The sequence below is a fragment of the Macaca thibetana genome, chromosome Y (genome assembly GCF_024542745.1).
Source record: "Macaca thibetana thibetana isolate TM-01 chromosome Y, ASM2454274v1, whole genome shotgun sequence".
Lineage (NCBI taxonomy): Eukaryota > Metazoa > Chordata > Mammalia > Primates > Cercopithecidae > Macaca > Macaca thibetana.
Window position 1 is genome coordinate 11,308,277 of NC_065599.1, and position 18,920 is coordinate 11,327,196.

The 18,920-nt window shown below is 48.0% G+C and overlaps 2 protein-coding genes across 2 annotated transcripts in view; one reads left to right on the forward strand and one right to left on the reverse strand.

Annotated features, from left to right (window-relative positions):
* The window catches only part of RPS4Y1 (ribosomal protein S4 Y-linked 1), a 381,935-nt gene extending 381,659 nt beyond the window's left edge, over positions 1–276 (reverse strand). Inside the window, exon 1 of the mRNA XM_050777741.1 lies at positions 273–276. The gene's annotated coding sequence lies outside the window, so the exon portion shown is untranslated. The remainder of the gene's footprint in view (positions 1–272) is intronic.
* DHRSX (dehydrogenase/reductase X-linked) overlaps positions 1–18,920 on the forward strand; it is a 435,219-nt gene that overhangs the window by 137,734 nt on the left and 278,565 nt on the right. The window lies entirely within an intron of this gene.

The window sequence follows — 18,920 nt, forward strand, 5'->3', positions numbered from 1 at the left end:
ACTATTTTTATTTTTGTTGTGGTCCTTGTTTAAAGCAACTTTTTCCAGGGCACCCGCAGTCACTTCTGTGCTCCTCTTTCTCATCTGTCTGTCCTCAAGTTATGATGTACTTTCGGGTGTTTTGGCATCAAAATATCGAAGTGAATCAAGTCGGCAGCTGGTGAAAGCGTTCCCTTTTGCCAGTTCCTTCACTTAGTGGATAGTTGTATAAAAGGAGGCCCGATGGACGAGGCAGCCTGGAAGGATCCGGATGGCATCAGCGCCTTCCCTCTCCCCGCAGCCTCCTTATCTCCCCTCTCTTCCTGTCTTCCTCATCTCCTGTCACATCCTTTCTTCCTTCCCTCCTCCTTCCCTCCAACCCTCCCTTTTCTTCAGCCAACCAATCCTTCCTTCCTCCCTTCCTTCCTTCCCTCCCTTCTCTTCCCTTCCTTTCCCTTCCCTTCCTTCCTTCTTTCTCTTCCTTCTCTCCCTCCCTTCCCTTCCTCCCTTCCTTCCTCCCTTCTCTCCCTTCTTGTCTCCCTTCCTTCCCTCCCCTCCCCTTCCCTTCCCTTCTCTCCCTCCCTTCCTTCTCTCCCTTCCTTCCTTCTCTCCCTTCCTTTCCTTCCTTCCTTCCTTCCTTCTCTCCCTCTCTTTCCTTCCTTCCTCCCTTCTCTCCCTCCCTCCCTTCTCTCCCTTCCCTCCCTCCCTCCCTTCTCTCCCTTCCCTCCCTCCCTCCTTCCTTCCTTCCCTCTGTCCCTCCTCCTCTCCCTCCCTCTCTTCTTCCTTCCCTCCCTCCTTCTGTCCCTCCCTCCCTTTTCTCTCTCCCTTCCTCTTTCCTTTTCCTTTCATCCCTTTTTTCTTCCTTCCCTTTCTGCTTTCCTTCCTCCCTCCCTCTTTTCCTCCCTCCTAAGAAAACAATGCCCCCCCCCCCCCAGAAACACAGGAAGTCCCGGATGTGCCCCTCTGCCCGGAATGTGCCCCTCTGCCCAAACTTGCCTTTCTGTGCGCTATTGGTTGACTGCCTGCCCTTAGGTATCAGTAAAATGTCGAATTTCTTTTTCTTGCATGTTTTGGGTTGAAAGGGGTTCATTTTGAGTCCTCATAACTAAGCATTTGCATCATGATGTTCATTTAAGTGGGACATGTTTACACGTTTCTCCCATTAGGAGTAATTCTAGTCCTTGAGGATTTCTTGTAGAGACATTTCCTTCACCCCGACATAGTTGCCGTGAGGGCCTGTGTGACACTCCCTCCTCACAGTGGCGGGATGTTTCAGTTTGGTTTTGTTTGCAGCTTGTACAGGCCTCACTCTGAACTGCTGGGTTTCTCCCCCTTTGCAGAATTGCCTGCTTCGCACTGTTTTCCTAGCGGGCGTCCGAAGGGTGAGGAAAACAGCTTGGGGAAAGTGAGGAAAAGGTTTGGGATATTTTAGTAAAGGGGCAGCTGGTGGGAAGGAGCGGGCTGGGCTGTTTTGGGGGCGCCGAAATCTCGGTGGTGACGTTGATTTGCTCATGAGTGCAGAGGCGGTCCGGAGCCCGGATTCCTGGCGCAGTCAGCCCCTGCTTTTGCGCCGGCGGATCCTTCCTGCGCCTTGTCTCAGATGTGCTTGGGCACAGTTCTACTGTTTGCCCCACCGTGATCGCAGGCACGCCGCCCTGTCCTCTCCGTCAAATCCTGGGGCTCACCCGAGAGTTTTATAAAATGAACTCGCCATGCCCCTGCCTGGTGAACAGAGAATGCAAACTCTCACAGGACCATCCGCAGCAAAACAGCAGTGTTTTGCTCATTTCTTCAGACCATGAAAACAGCAGAGTTTGGCTCATTTCTTCCAGGTTTTCTCAAACTGCATGGATTCCTTTCTGAGCAACTTCTGGGAAGCTTTCACGTTTCAGGGCTTTGCAGCCAGGCTCCGCCCTAGCTGCGGCTGCCTGTCATTTTGTGTTGCAGTCAGATGCAGGAGGTCCTTGGCTTCAATACCCTGATGGTGTCAACTTTAAGGGGTCAGAGAGGAAATATTTTTGACTCTGTGGACCGTACATTCTCTTCTCTCAACAACTTAGTTCTTCCGTTGTGTCTAAAAGCATCCATTGCTGGGTGCGGTGGGTCACATCTCTAATCCCAGCACTTTGGGAGGCCAAGGCAGGTGGATCACCTGAGGTCAGGAGTTCAAGACCAGCCTGGCCAACATGGTGAAACCCCCTCTCTACTAAAAATACAAACATTAGCTGGGCATGGTGGTGGGCACCTGTAATCCCAGGTACTGAGGCTGAGGTAGGAGAATTGCTTGAACCTGGGAGGCGGAGGTTGTAGTGAGCCGAGGTCGTGCCACTGCACCCCAGCCTGGGCGGCAAAAGCGAGACTCTGTGTATTCCAGTCCCAGTTCATGGGCACTAAATTTCATATAAATTGTTGTGTCAAGAAATATTATTGCTCTGTTGACTTCTTTTTTTCCCCAACCATTAAGAAATTCAGAAAAACAATTTATGAACGTAAACACTGTTCTTGGCAAGTGGACCTTCTAAAAATGAGGGCTGGAGTTTGTTGAAACTGCTCTACTTTTTTTTTTTTTTTTTTTTTTTTTGCCACTTTTTTCCTTTTTTCTCTAGGCACTAATTGGAATCCACTTATTCGTCCTGGTTTGAGAAACAGTTCAGATGGAACCTGTGGGCTCTGTGTTTCCTTAGGTAACAAGTGTGAGGTTTTTGTCACTGTAATTCGGTCATCTGTGTTAATATTATCACAAAAGAGCCAGGGGGGCATTTGCGTTTTCTCAGAATTGCTTATCAAAACAGCTGCATGGCCAGGTGCAGTGGCTCTCATGCCTGTGATCCCAGCATTTTGGGAGGCCAAGGCAGGTGGATTGCTTGAGCCCAGGAGTTTGAGACCAGCCTGGGCAACATGGCTAAATCCCATGTCTACTAAAAATACAAAAAATTAGCCAGGCATGGAGGCGCATGTCTGTAGTCCCAGCTACTCAGGAGGCGAAGCTAGGAGGATCACTTGAGCCTGGGAGTTGGGGGCTGCAGTGAGCTGTGAGCATACCACTGCACTCCAGCCTGGGCAACAAAGCAAGAGATGCAGTCTCTAAAATAATAATAATAATTAGCCAAACATGGTGGAACACATGTGTGGTCACAGCTACTTGGGAGGCTGAGGTGGGAGGATCGCTGGAGCCCGGAAAGTCAAGGCTGCAATGAGCTGAGATTGCACCACTGTAGTTCAGCCTGGGCAACATAGTGACACCCTGTCTCTACATAAATAAATAAATTCACGATTAAGCAGAAGTTGTGCTTGCTCTGCCAGGATTTCAGCTGGGTTCTTTGTGCCCTAATTTATGTGAGCTCATAGATTGTGCGTTATCTTAGAAGGTTTGCATTAAAGAAAGAGGGTAACTCTTTTTTCCCTGTTTTGGGAGCATTGCTGAGGTGGCTTTTGGCTGACGGGTGGACCCGTGGGTGCAGATGTTTTGATGCAGAAGGAGTGATTGCCTTTTTTTACACTCAGGCTCCAACTGGCTTTTATCTTATATGTTCTTACCCTAATGTGTTTGAGGTCACTGGACTCCTACTTTATTTGTGTTTAACTGGAAAGGCAGACACTCTGAGAATGTATCAAATAGCCAGTTACTGCAGAATTTCTAGAATTTAAATCGCTTCCAAAACTGGATCTGCCTCCTGGGTTTAAGCCATTCTCCTGTCTCAGCCTCTTGAGTAGCTGGGATTACAGGCGCCCGCCACCACACCTGGCTCGTTTTTGTATTTTTAGTAGAGACAGGGTTTCAGCATATTGGCCTTACTGGTCTCGAACTCGACCTCGGGTGATCCACCCGCGTCAGCCTCCCAAAGTGCTGGGATGACAGGTGTGAGCCACCGCACCTGGCCCAGTGTGGATACTCCTTGAGCACATAACTGGAATCCTTTCCTTGGAAACTTGGAGCCCCTTGGGTCATGGTCATATAAACTGTGTTAAGAGGAGAGACACCATTAAATATGTCACAGTTGTCCTCGAAACTGGAACTTGTTTTGCTTTCTGCCTGGAAATGCGTCATTTTTGTAGAACATTTATTTTTCATTAACAAAAAAATTATATATATATATGAGGTACGATGTGATGTTTTAGTCCATGTACACATTGTGCAATGATTAAACCAGCTAGTTACCATATTAGCAGTCAAGCTAATTAACATAAAAGCTAATTGACATTAATAATCAAGCTAATTAACATATTAACCATCAAGCTCATTAACATATTCACATAACCCTAACTCTAACCTATGTCACCTCACCTAGTTTTTTTTGTGGTGAGAATATGTAAAATCTACTTTTAGTCTTTTTGAAAGATGCGATGTATTATTATTAACTATAATTGCTGTGTGATGTGTTAGAACTTTGAATTTCTTTTATCTAACTGAAAACATTTAATTTTAATGTAATTTATATGTTTTTGAGACAGTCTCACCATATCACCCAGGCTGGAGTACAGTATCATGTTCATAGCTCATGGCAGCCTCCAACTTCTGGCTCAGGTGACCCTCCCACCTCAGCCTCCCGGGTATCTGGGACTACAGGTGCACACCATCACCTGGTTTTTAAAATTTTTGAAGTTTTGTAGAGATGGGGTCTTGCTGTGTTGCTCAGGCGGGTCTTGAATTCCTGGGCTGAAGCAATCCTCCTGCCTCAGCCTCCCAAGTAGCTGGGACTACAGGTTCATGCCATCATACCCAGCTAATTTTTTTTTTTTTTTAAGAGATGGGGTTTCATTATGTTGCCCAGGCTTGTCTCAAACTTCTGGCCTCCAGTGATCCTCCTTCCTCAGCCTTCCATAGCCTTGTGATTCCAGACATGAACCACTGCTTCTGGCCTCCAACTGAAATTTTATGTTCTTTGGCAAACACTTCGGCATTCTTCCCTGGCAACCACCATTGTACCCTCTGCATTCATACTTTCAACTTTAGAGTCTACATATGAGATGATATGGTATTTGTCTCTCTGTGCCTGGTTCATTTCACTTCACATTGTATCTTCCAGTTCCACCCATGTTGCTGCAAATGGTAGGATTTCCTTTTTCATGGCAGCATACTATTCCTTTGTGTGTCTATGCCACATTTTCTTGATGCACTCATCTGTAGATTGACACATGGGTTGATTCTATATCTTTGAAAGTGTTAATAGTGCTGCAGTGCACAGGGGGTGCAGGTATCCCGTTGATGGACTGATTTCCTTTTCTTTGGGGTACACACCCAGCGGTGGGATGACTGAATCTGGCACACCATTCTTTCCTCGGATGTTTCACAGGCCCATGGCTGGACTTTAGGGAACGTCTTTACTGTATACAAGGTGGCAGTCCCTATTCTTAGGGAACATCTTCAGTGTGTACACGGCATTGGTCCCTTGGCCACATGCTTAGGAAACATCTTCAGTGTATATATGGCTGTGCTCCCTTAGCCACATTCTTAGGGAATGTCTTCAGTGTGTACACGGTGGCAGTCCCTTGGCCGCATTCTTAGGGAACATCTTCAGTGTGTACCTGGTGGCAGTCTCTTGGCCGCATTCTTAGGGAACGTCTTCAGTGTGTACCTGGTGGCAGTCTCTTGGCCGCATTCTTAGGGAACGTCTTTAGTGTGTACCTGGTGGCAGTCTCTTGGCCGCATTCTTAGGGAACGTCTTCAGTGTGTACCTGGTGGCAGTCTCTTGGCCGCATTCTTAGGGAACGTCTTCAGTGTGTACCTGATGGCAGTCTCTTGGCCGCATTCTTAGGGAATGTCTTCAGTATGTACACCTTGGCGATCCCTTGGCCACATGCCTAGGGAACGTATTCAGTGCGGTCCCTTGGCTGCATTCTTAGGGAACATCTTCAGTGTTCAACCTCATTCCTGGGGAACACCTTTAGTGTGTACATGGTGACGGCCCCTTAGCCACATTCTTAGGGAATGTATTCAGTGTGTACAGGGGTGGCAGTCCCTTGGCCGCATGCTTTGGGACCATCTTCAGTGAGTGCGATCCCTTGGCCACATGCTTAGGGAACGTCTTAAGTGTGTACACAGCAGCAGTCCCTTGGCCACATTCTTAGGGAATGTGTTCAGTGTGTACATGGCGGCGGTCCCTTAACCACATGCTTAGGGAATGTATGTACTTGGTGGCAGTCCCTTGGCCTCATTCTTAGTGAATGTGTTCAGTGTGTCCAAGGCAGCCGTCCTTTAGCCTCATGCTTAGGGAACATCTTCAGTGTGTATATATTGGCGGTCCCTTCCCCACATGCCTAGGGAACGTCTTCAGTGCCGTCCCTACATTCTTAGGGAACATCTTCAGTGTGTATATGTTGGCGGTCCCTTCCCTACATGCCTAGGGAACGTCTTCAGTGCTGTCCCTACATTCTTAGGGAACATCTTCAGTGTGTACATGGCAGTGGTCCCTTGGCCTCATTATTAGGGAATGTCTTCAGTGTGTACTTGGCAGCGGTCCCTTACCCACATTCTTAGGGAATGTCTTCAGTGTGTACATTGAAAGATGCGATGTATTATTATTAACTATAATTGCTGTGTGATGTGTTAGAACTTTGAGTTTCTTTTATCTAACTGAAAAAATTTAATTTTAATGTAATTTATATGTTTTTGAGACAGTCCTTTAGCCGCATGGTTAGGGAATGTTTTCAGTACAGTCCTTTGGCCACATGCCTAGGGAACAGCTTCAGTGCAGTCCCTGGGCTGCATTCTTAGGGCATGTCTTCAGTGTGTACATGGTGGAGGTCCCTTGGCCGCATTCTTAGGGAACATCTTTTTTTTTTTTTTTTTTTTAGGTGGAGTCTCGCTCTGTGGCCCAGGCTGGAGTGCAGTGGCCGGATCTCAGCTCACTGCAAGCTCCGCCTCCCGGGTTTACGCCATTCTCCTGCCTCAGCCTCCCGAGTAGCTGGGACTACAGGCGCCCGCCACCTCGCCTGGCTAGTTTTTTGTATTTCTTAGTAGAGACGGGGTTTCACCGTGTTAGCCAGGATGGTCTCGATCTCCTGACCTCGTGATCCGCCCATCTCGGCCTCCCAAAGTGCTGGGATTACAGGCTTGAGCCACCACGCCCGGCCAGGGAACATCTTAAGTGTTTATATGGTGGTGGTCTCTTAGCCACATGCTTAGGGAATGTCTTCAGTGTGTACATGGCGGTGGTCCTTTAGCCACATTCTTAGGGAATGTCTTCAGTGTATATAAGGTGGTGGTCCCTTGGCCACATGCTTAGGGAATGTCTTTAGTGCCTTCTTTTAGCTGCATTCTTAGGGAACCTCTTCTGTGTGTACATGGCAGCAGGCTCTTAGCAGCATACTTAGGGAACGTCTTCAGTGTGTGCACAGCAGAGGTCCCTTGGCCGCATTGTTAGGAAGGGTCTTCAGTTTGTACATGGCAGTGGTCCCTTAGCTGCAGACTTAGGGATCGTCTTCAGTGTGCACAGGGCGGTGGTCCCTTGGGCCACATGCTTAGGGAATGTCTTCAGTGTGTACACGGTGGAGGTCCCTTGGCCACATGTCTAGGGAATGTCTTTTGTGCCCTCTTTTGGCTGCATTCTTAGGGAACGTCTTCCGTGCGTAAATGGCGGCTGTCCCGTAGCCACATACTTAGGGAATGTCTTCAGTGTATACCCTGCAGCGGTCCCTTGGCCTCATTCTTAGGGAACGTCTTCAGTGTGTACCTGGCAGCGTTCCCTTAGCCACAGTCTTCGGAAATGTCTTCAGTGTGTACACGGCGGGGGTCCTTTGGCCACATGCTTTGGGAACGTCTTCAGTGCATACAGAATGGCGGTCCCTTGGCCACATTCTTAGAAAACGTTGTCAGTTTGTATATGGTGGCGATCCCTTGGCCACATTCTCCTGAGTGTCTGTGTCTGTGTCCTTTCCACCTTGCGAGCTGCTTTTGTTTCTTCACTGGGTGTCTGACTCTCATGTGCAATCCGTTTCCTCCGTCACCGCCCGTCCCAGGCACAGTGAGAGACGCAGGCAGCCCGCTCATCTCTGCACGTGGCCATCTCAGACATTCTCCAGCCACCGTCCTGACCGCGTTCATTCCTTCTCCTGCCCAGTCCACATCCTTCTTCCCGTACACTCTTGCTACCAAGAAATGGTCTGAATCACAGCACAGGCTTCATTTGCTTTCTGGAATTGCAGCTCCCCAGCCTCACCCAGATCAGAGATTCAGAACCTGAATCTCCGATCTCTGGAGTTGCCCCCATCCCATCAGAGACTTCTAGTCTGTTTGTTTATATTCGTTTAGACTCGGGAGGATGAGAAGAGACAAACCTTAGAAGGTGGTCTATGCAATTCCAGGGCCCAGGGTGGAAGGGGCTTCCCTGCCTGCCTTTGTGCACCTTTCATTCTTTTATTTTTTTTTTTTTTTTTTTTTTTTTTTTGAGACGGAGTCTTGCCTGGTCGCCCAGGCTGGAGTGCAGTGGTGTGATTCCAGCTCACTGCAACCTCTGCCTCCTGGGTTCAAGCGATTCTCCTGCCTCAGTCTCCTGAGTGGCTGGGATTACAGGCATGCGCCACGATGCTTAGCTAATTTTATATTCCTAGTAGAGATGGGGTTTCTCCATGTTGGTCAGGCTGGTCTCGAACTCCTGACCTCAGGTGATCCATCCGCCTCAGCCTCCCAAAGTGCTGGGATGACACGTGTGGGCCACCATGCCTGGCTGCACCTTTCATTCTTGATCCACCTGGTTTTAAACTTGCAGATAAACTGTTTCCACCTATGACAAATGAGTCTTCCATCTTCCATGTGGTCTGGACTTTGTCCGTGCTATCATATTCCTGTCTCTTGTTCTGGTTTTTGGCGTCCCGCAGATTGTCCCTGTTACAGTCCTGTCTCTTGTTTCTGGGGTCACTGCTGTGGCGAGCTGACTGTGCTGCGTTCCTGAGGCTGGTGAGGATGCTGTCGACACCTTAATCACGGCTGTGAAGAAACTGGCTAGAACTAGGTGCCGTGGAGCTTTGCAGTGGACTCTAGATCGTGGTACCCATTCTTTGGTCAGTGACGGAGCCAGGTGTCTTATTAGGTCTCAGGGATTTGTGGAAGCACAGAGCAAGCAAGCACCTCCTACATTGAAAGGAATCCTTGTCTCACTCAAGTTGGCATCCTGAAGTCTGCCTTTGGGAATCCCTGATTTCCTAAGAAACTACCCTAACATTTTAAGGGACTTAAAAAAATATTAGTAAAATGTTCCCAATGGATAGCAGCAGGTAGTGTTGTGTGTGTGTGTGTGTGTGTGTGTGTTTTTTTTAAAGACAAAGGTTTGCTCTTGTCACCCAGGCTGGAGTGCAATGGCACAATCTTGGCTCCCTGCAACCTCCATCTCCTGGGTTCAAGGGATTCTCCTACCTCAGCCTGTCAGGTAGCTGGGATTATAGGCGTGCGCCACCATGCCCCACTAATTTTGTATTTTTAGTAGTGACGGGGTTTCACCATGTTGGTCAGGATGGTCTCAAGTTCCTGGCCTCAAGTGATCCACCTGCCTTGGCCTCTCAAAGCGCTGGGATTATGAGTCACCGCGCCCGGCCTGCGTTTTGTACTTTCATTTCGGGTTCAGGGGCATGTGTGCAGGTTCGTTACGTAGGTGAATTGCATGTCCTGGGGGTTTAGTGAACAGATTATTTCATCATCCAGGTAATAAGCCCAGTACCACCTGATAGGTAGTTTTTCGATCCTCTCATTTCTCCCACCCTCCACCCTCCAGCAGGCCTCTGCATCTGTTCCCTTCTTTGTATCCACTAATACCCAATATTTAGCTGCCACTTATCTGTGAGACCAGGTGTTATTTGGCTTTCTTTTCCTGTGTGAATTTGCTAAGGATAATGGCCTCCACCTCCATGCATGTTCCTGCAAAGGACATCATCCCATTTTTTTTTTTCTTTTGAGATGGAGTTTCCCTCTTGTTGCCCAGGCTGGAGTGCAATGGCGCGATCTTGGCTCACCACAACCTCCGGCTCCTGGGTTCAAGCAATTTTTCTACCTCAGCCTACCAAGTAGTTGAGATTACAGGCGGAGACGGGTTTCTCCATGTTGGCCGGACTGGTCTTAAACTCCCAACCTCAGGTAATTCGCCTGCCTCAGCCTCCCAAAGTGCTGGGATTACAGGCATGAGCCACCACTCCCAACCAATCCCATTCTTTTTAATGAGTGCATAGTATTCCATAGTGTATATGCTCCACCCTTTCTTTTTTTTTTTTTTTTTTTTTTTTGAGATGGAGTCTTGTTCTGTTGTCCAGGCTGGAGTGCAGTGGCCGGATCTCAGCTCACTGCAAGCTCCGCCTCCCGGGTTTACGCCATTCTCCTGCCTCAGCCTCCCAAGTAGCTGGGATTACAGGCGCCCGCCACCTCGCCTGGCTAGTTTTTCGTATTTTTAGTAGAGACGGGGTTTCACCGTGTTAGCCAGGATGGTCTCGATCTCCTGACCTCGTGATCCGCCTGTCTGGGCCTCCCAAAGTGCTGGGATTACAGGCTTGAGCCACCGCGCCCGGCCTCCACCCTTTCTTTATCCAGTCTACATGGCGTCATGTTGAGGAAAGGATGAAACAATGTGCATGAAAGCAGTGAATGTTTTCTATTGGAACAGTGTTTAACTTTCTGGGAAACTGTGGAGTCATTGCAATTGCAATTTCCTGGTAGATTTGGTGAGGTAAGAGCATTGGGAATTTTTGGGCGCCTGATGCACTGTGGGAGTTTTTTTTTTCACAGTGTAGAAATCTCAACATGAATATGTCTCTTTTCTTTTATGTTTGTTTGTTTGTTTTGAGATGGAGTTTTTTTCTTGTTGCCCAGGCTGGAGTGCAGTGGGAATCTGGGCTCACTGCAGCCATCCTCTCCCTTGTTCAAGCAATTTTCCTGCCTCATCCTCTGGAGTAGCTGGGATTGTAAGTGCCCCCACACCTGGCTAATTTTTTTTTTTTGTATTTTTAGTAGAGACAGAGTTTCAGCATGTTGGGCAGTCTGGTCTCGAACTCCTGGCCTCAAGGGATCCCCCTGCCTTGGCCTCCCAAAGTGCTGGGATGACAGGCGTGAGCCACGGCGCCCGGCCGTCTGTTTTCTTTTCATAGGAGGTGCTGGTCTCACAGTGGCTCTGTGCTGTGATGAAATGGCATTGCCAAAGTTTTACTCTTGACAACTTGATTTTGTATGCTAAAGAGATCTTCTTTGGCGTGATTGAGGAGGGCTTGAGAGAGTTAAAGGAGCCATTTATTTAGAAGGCGATGAGATGGAGTTATGTCTTGGTAATTACTGCAGTTACCCCCACCCCATTCTTTCCATGGCTCTCCTAGCTGGGTTCTTGGCTAGTCAGGGAGGTGCCCTGAAAAGCCTCATTTTCCCACAGCTGTAGGAACTGTGTGGTACACGCACAATTTCTTAGCTTTTGTATTAGGGAATGTCTTCAGTGCGTTCCCTTGGTCACATTCTTAGGGAACATCTTCAGTGTGTACACTGTGGCGGTTCCTTAGGCATATTCTTAGGGAAAGTCTTCAGTGTGTACATGGTGGCAGTCCCTTGGCCGCATGCTTAGGGAATGTCTTCAGTGCGGTCCCTTGACCACATGCCTAGGGAATGTCTTCAGTGCCAGCCCTTGGGTGCATTCCAGGGAACATCTTCAGTGTGTACATTGCGGTGGTCCCTTAGCCACTTTCTTAGGGAATGTCTTCAGTTTGTACGCGTTGGTAGTCCCTTGGCCGCATGTTTAGGGAACGTGTGCAGTGAATGCGAGCCCTTGGCCACATGGTTAGGGAACATCTTCAGTGTGTACATGACTGCGGTCTCTTAGCCACATTCTTAGGAAATGTCTTCAGTGTGTACATGGTGGCAGTCTCTTGGCCGCGTGGTTAGGGAACATCTTCAGTGTGCACACGGTGGCAGTTCCTTGTGCCACATGGTTAGCGAATGTCTTCAGTGAGTACATGGTGGCGGTCTCTTGGCTGCATTCTTACAGAACATCTTCAGCGTGTACATGGCGGCTGTCCCTTAGCTGCATGCTTAGGGAACGTCTTCAGTGTGTATACAGTGGCAGTCCCTTAGCCACATGTCTAGGGAATGTTTTCTCTGCTGTTCCTTGGGTGCATTCTTAGGGAACATCTTCAGTGTGTAATGGCGGTGGTCCCTTAGCCACATACTTAGGGAATGTCTTCAGTGTGTACATGGTGGCAGTCCTTTGGCCACATGCTTAGGGAACATCTTCAATGCAGTCCCTTAGCCACATGCCAAGGGAACGTCTTCAGTGTTGTCTTTTAGTTGCGTTCTTAAGGAACGTCTGCAATGTGTACATGGCAGCAATCCCTTAGACACAAGGTTAGGGATCATCTTCAGTATGCATAGGGCTGTGGTTCCTTGGGCCACATGCCTGGGGAACGTCTTCAGTGCGGTCCCTTGGCCACAAGGTTAGGGATCATCTACAGTGTGCAGGTTAGGGATCATCTACAGTGTGCATAGGGCAGTGGTTCCTTGGGCCACATGACTAGGGAACGTCTTCAGTGCCATCCCTTGGCTGCATTCTTAGGGAACGTCTTCATTGTGTACATGGCAGCGGTCCCTTAGCCACATACTTCCGGACCGTTTTCAGTGTGTACAGGGCAGCAGTCCCTTTGGTGTATTCTTAGGGAGCATCTTTAGTGTGTACATGGCAGTGATCTCTTACGTACATTTTAGGGAATGTCTTCAGTGTTTACATGGTGGTAGTCCTTTGATCACATGTTTAGGGAACATCTTCAGTGCAGTCCCTTGGCCACATGCCTAGGGATCATCTTCAGTGCTGTCCCTTGGCTGCATTTTTAGGGAGTGTCTTCAATGTGTACCTGGTGGTGGTTCCTTGGCTCCATTCTTAGGGAACGTCTTCAGTGTGTACATGGCGGCGGTCCCTTAGCCACATGTTTACCGAACGTCTTCAGTGTATACAGTGGCGGTCCCTTGGCCACATGGCTAGGAACGTCTTCAGTGCTGTCCTTTACTTGCATTTTTAGCGAACATCTTAAGTGTGTACATGGCAGCAGTCCCTTAGCCATATTCTTAGGGAATATCTTCAGTGTGCCTACAATTGCAGTCCCTTGGCCACATGGCTAGGAACGTCTTCAGTGCCCTGTTTTAGCTGCATTCTTAGGGAACGTCCTCAGTGTGTACATGGCAGCAGTCCCTTAGCCACACACTTAGGGAACATCTTCAGTGTGTGCATATCTTCAGTGTGTGCACATCAGCGGCCCTTGACTGCATTGTTAGGGAACGTCTTCAGTGTAAACATGGCAGTGGTCCCTTAGCCAGGAGCTTAGGGATCGTCTTCAGTGTGCACAGGGCGGTGGTCCCTTGCGTCACATGCTTAGGGAATGTCTTCAGTGTGTACATGGTGGCTGTCCCTTAGCCACACGCCTAGGGAACGTCTGCCATCTCTTGGCTAAATTCTTAGGGAACGTTTTCAGTGCGTAAATAGTGGCGGTCCCTTAGCCTTATACTTAGAGAACGTCTTCAGTGTGTACACGGCTAGTCCCTTGGCCTTATTCTTAGGAAATGTCTTTAGTGTGTATAGGCGGTGGTCCCTTAGCCACATTCTTAGCGAATGTCTTCAGTGTGTACACGGCGATGGTCCCTTGGACACATGCTTTGGGAACATTTTCAGTGCATACAGAGTGGCGGTCCATTGGCCCCATTCTTAGAAAACGCCTTCAGTTCGTATAACGTGGCGATCCCTAGGCCACATTCTTCTGAGTGTCTGTGTCTGTGTCCTTTCTACCCTGTAAGCTGCTTTTATTTCTTCATTGGGTGTCTCTGACTCTCCTGTGGAATCCCTTTCCTCTGTCACCGCCCGTCCCAGGCACAGGGAGAGACGCAGGCTGCCTGCTCCTCTCTGCACGTCGCCATCTGAGACATTCTCCAGCCGCCCTCCTGACAGCACTCATTCTTTCTCCTGCCCGGTCCACGTACTTCTTCCGCTACACCTTTGCTACCAAGAAATGGTTTGAATCATAGCCAAGGCTTCATTCGCTTTCTGGAATTGCAGCTCTCCAGCTCCACCCAGATCAGAGATTCAGAACCTGAATCTTCTGATTTCTGGAGTTGCCCCCATCCCATCAGAGACTTCTAAACCTAGTCTGTTTGTTTATATTCGTTTAGACTTGGGAGGATGACAGGAGAGAAACCTTAAAAGGTGACCTGTGCAGTCCAGGGCCCAGGGTGGAAGGGGCTTCCGTCCCTGGCTGCTTTTGTGCACCTTTCATTCTTGATCCGCTCTGTCGCCCAGGCTGGAGTATAGTGGTGTGATCTCGGCTCACTGCAAGCTCTGCGTCCCGGGTTCATGCCATTCTCCTGCCTCAGCCTCCCGCATAGCTGGGACTACAGGCGCCCGCCACCACGCCCAGCTAAATTTTTGTGTAGTTTTAGTAGGGACGGTTTCACCGTGTTAGCCAGGATGGTCTCGATTTCCTGACCTCGTGATCCGCCTGCCTGGGCCTCCCAAAGTGCTGGGATGACAGGTGTGAGCCACTGCGCCCGGCCTGTTTTTGCTTTTTTGAGACGGAGTCTTGCTGTGTGGCCCAGGCTGGAGTGCAGTGGTGTGATCTCAGCTCACTGCAAACTCTGCTTCCCGGGTTCAAGCGATTCTCCTGCCACAGCCTCCCGAGTAGGGAGCTGCTAAAATAAAATACTTTCAGTTGGGTACTTTATAAACTACAGACATTTATTACTCACAGTTCTGAAGGCTGGAGGTTCAAGATCATGGCAGATTCAGTATCTGGTGGGGACCCACCTCCTGGTTCATAGACGATGCATTTGCTCTGCGCGTGCTCACATGGTGGAAGGGTGAGGGAGCTCTCTGGGGCCCCTGTTATAAGGACACTGATCCCATTCTTGAGGCTGGATCCCCATGACCTCATCACCTCCCAAGTCTCCCACCTCCTGACACCATTGTCTTAAGGGTGAGGATTTCAATGTAGGAATTTTGGGGAGGAACACAAACTTTCAGACTGTAGCAAACACTATTCTTAAAAAAAAATACAGTAATAGTTCAGCTTTTTTTTTTCTTTTTTTCTTTTTTTTTTTTAGTTTGATAAATTTTCCAAGAAGGAGGAGGTAAAGAAACCCTCCTAGTTTTGAAGGTGAATGTTAGTGCTGTAAAATACACGTGGGACTTGGCTTCTATAAAATTCCTGGTCACGGCAAAATGTAGGTGGTTCGCAGTACCTGGGAAAGCCCACCTTTCCTTTTTCTAACATGTAACTTTTGTGGGAATTGCCTAAAAGTTGTTTATAGTTAGCCCTTCAGTCCTGTGTCCAACCCAGCATATCCGATACTATCTAACATTCTTTTTTTTTGAGACGGTGTTTTGCTCTTGTTACCCAGGCTGGAGGACAGTGGCACGATCCTGGCTCGCCGCAACCTCCACCTCCTGGGTTGAAGTGATTCTCCCGCCTCAGCCTCCCAAGTAGCTGAGATTACTAAATTTTATATAAATGTTGTGTCAAGAAATATTATTGCTCTTTTGATTTTTTTTTTCCCTAACCATTGAGAAATTTAGAAAAAACATTTATGAACGTAAACACTGTTCTTGACAAGAAGGCCTTCTAAAAATAAGGGCTGGAGTTTGTTGAAACTGCTCTCCTTTTTTTTTTTTTTTTTTTTGCTGCTTTTTCCTTTTGCCTTGAGGCAGTAATTGGAATCCACTTATTTGTCCTGGGTGGAGAAACAGTTCAGATCTAACAGTGGGGGCTCTGTGTTTCCTTAGGTAACACGTGTGAGGTTTTTGTCAGTGTAATTCAGTCATCTGTGTTAATATTATCACAAAAGATCAGGGCGGCATTTGCTTCTTCCCAGAATTGCTTATTAAAACAGCTGCATGGCCAGGCGCAGTGGCTCACGCCTGTAATCCCAACACTTTTGGAGGCCGAGGCAGGCTTGAGCCCAGGAGTTTGAGACCACCCTGGGCAACGTGGCCAAACCCCATCTCTACTGAAAATACAAAAAAATTAGTGCGTGCCTGTAGTCGCAGCTACTCAGGAGGCGGAGGCGGGAGGATCACTTGAGTGTGGGAGTTGGAGGCTGCAGTGAGCTGTGATCGCAGCCTGGGCAACCAAGTGAGAGATGCTGTGTCTAAAAAATAAAAATAAAAATTAGCCAAACATGGTGGCATGCGTGTGTTGTCACTGCTACTTGGGAGGGAGGAGGGTGGATCACTTGAGCCCACAAAGTCGAGGCTGCAGTGAGCTGAGATTGCACCACTGTAGTACAGCCCGGCAACAGAGCGAGGGAGACCCTGTCTCTAAATACATAAATAAATAGGTTCGCGATTAAGCAGAAGTTGTGCTTGTTCTGCCAGGATTTCAGTTGGGTTCTTTGTGCCCTAATTTATCTGAGCTCATAGGTTGTGCGTTATCTTGGAAGGCTTGTATTAAAGAAAGAGGGTAGCCTTTCTTTTCCCTGTTTTGGGAGCATTGCTGAGGTGGCTTTTGGCGACGGGTGGACCCGAGGGTGCAGACGTTTTGATGCAGAAGGAGTGATTGCCTTTTTCAGACTTAGGGTGCATCTGGTTTTTATGTTGTGTGTTCTTACCCTGGGGTGTTTGAGGTCCCTGGACTCCTATTTTATTTGTGTTTAAAAAGCAGGAACTCTGAGAACGTATCAAATAGCCTGTTACTGCAGGATTTCTAGAATTTAAATGGCTTCCAAAACTGGATCCACAAGCTAAGAATTATGTTTATGTTTTAAAAGGTGTTGGTTTGCTTCTTACCTTTCTAAATTCTTGGGGAGAAAAATCCAAAGAATAATTCAGTTTCATGATACAAAAATGGTATGAGGCTGGGCACAGTGGCTCATACCTGTCATCCCAGCACTTTGGGAGGCCAAAGCAGGAGGATTACTTGAACCCAAGAGTTTGAGATCAGCCTGGGCAACAGGGAGAAAAACATAAAATAAAAATAGGCTGGGTGCAGTGACTTATGCTTATAATCACAGCCCTTTGGGAGGCTAAGTCAGTAGGATTACTTGAGCTGAGGGGTTTGAGACTAGCCTGGTCAACACAGTGAGACCTTGTCTGTGGTAATGATAAACAATTAGCTGGACATAAGGTGTGCATTTGTAGTCTCAGTGACACAGGAGGCTGAAGTGGGAGGATCACTTGAGCTGGGGAGTTGGAGGCTGCAGTGAAATGTGATCGCACCACTGTACTCCAGCCTGTGCAACAGAGAGAGATGCTGTCTCTTAAAAAAAAAAAAAAAAAAACAGCCAGATGTGGTGGCACACATGTGTGGTCACAGCTACTTGGGAGGCTGAGGCTGAAGGATTGCTTGAGCTCAAGGAGGTTGAGGCTTCAGTAAGCTACGATCATGCCACTGCACTCCAGACTGGGCAATCGCCTGGGGGAGACTCTGTTTCCACCAAAATAAATTAAAGATAGGAAATTTCAATATGAAGATCAATGTCCCCCGGATCCTTCCATTTCTTCCCAGCTGGGCTATATTTGGAGTTCCATGGGGAGCCGGCAGTTTGCACGCGCTCAGGAGGATGCGCCCTGCCATGGTGTCTGTTAGTGAACAGCCTGATCTCATCAACCCTCCTGAGCAGGCCTGGCCCTCCGAGTAATAACTGGGAACATTCGCCAATTTGTGAGATGACCTCATGTTGTCATTTGAAGGGTGCAGTGTGGATACGTGGATACATTTTTTTCTTTTTTCTTTTTGAGGTGGAGTTTTACTCTTGTTGCCCAGGCTGGAGTGCAATGGTGCGATCTCGGCTCACTGCAACCTCCGCCTCCTGGGTTCAAGCCATTCTGTTTCAGCCTCCTGAGTAGCTGGGATTACAGGCACCCGCCACCATGCCCAGCTAATTTTTGTATTTTTAGTAGAGACGGGGTTTCAGCATATTGGTCAGGCCGGTCTGGAACTCCTGACCTCAGGTGATCCACCCGCATCAGCCTCTCAAGGTGCTGGGATGACAGGCGTGAGCCACCGCGCTCCGCCCAGTGTGGATACACCTTGGGCACATAACTGGAATCCTTTCCTTGGAAACTTGGAGCCCCTTGGGTCATGGTCATATAAACTGTGTTGAATTAAGAGGAGACACCGTTAAGTATGTCACAGCTGTCCTCGAAACTGGGACTTGTGTTGCTTTCTGCCTGGAAATGCGAGTCATTTTAATAGAATATTTGGCCAGGCGCTGTGGCTCAAGCCTGTAATCCCAGCACTTTGGGAGGCAGAGACGGGCGGATCAAGAGGTCAGGAGATCGAGATCATCCTGGCTAACCCGGTGAAACCCCGTCTCTACTAAAAAATACAAAAAACTAGCCGGGCGAGGTGGTGGGCGCCTGTAGTCCCAACTACTGGGGAGGCTGAGGCAGGAGAATGGCCTAAACCCGGGAGGCGGAGCTAGCAGTGAGCTGAGATCCGGCCACTGCACTCCAGCCTGGGTGACAGAGCAAGACTCCATCTTAAAAAAAAAAAAAAAAAAAAGAATTTATTTTTTCATTAACAAAAAATAATTGTGTACATATATATGAGGTACAACGTGATGTTTTAATCCAAGTACACATTGTGATTAAAACAAGCTAGTTACCATATTAACAATCAAGCTAACATATTAACAATCAAGCTAATTAACATATTAACAATGAAGCTAAGTAATATATTCATATAATGTTAACTCTAACCCATATCACTTCACCTACCTTTTTTTGTGGTGAGAATACGTAAAATCTACTTTTAGTCATTTTGAAAGATGCGGTGTATTATTATTAACTATAATCAGTGTGTGCTGTGGTAGAACTTTGAATTTATTTCTTTTATCTAACTGAAAAAATTTAATTTTAATGTAATTTATATGTTTTTGAGACAGTCTTGCCCTATCACTCAGGCTGGAGTACAGCGTCATGTTCATAGCTCTTGGCAGCTTCCAACTGGTGGCTCAGATGAGCCTCCCACCTCAGCCTCCCAGGTAGCTGGGACTACAGGTGCAC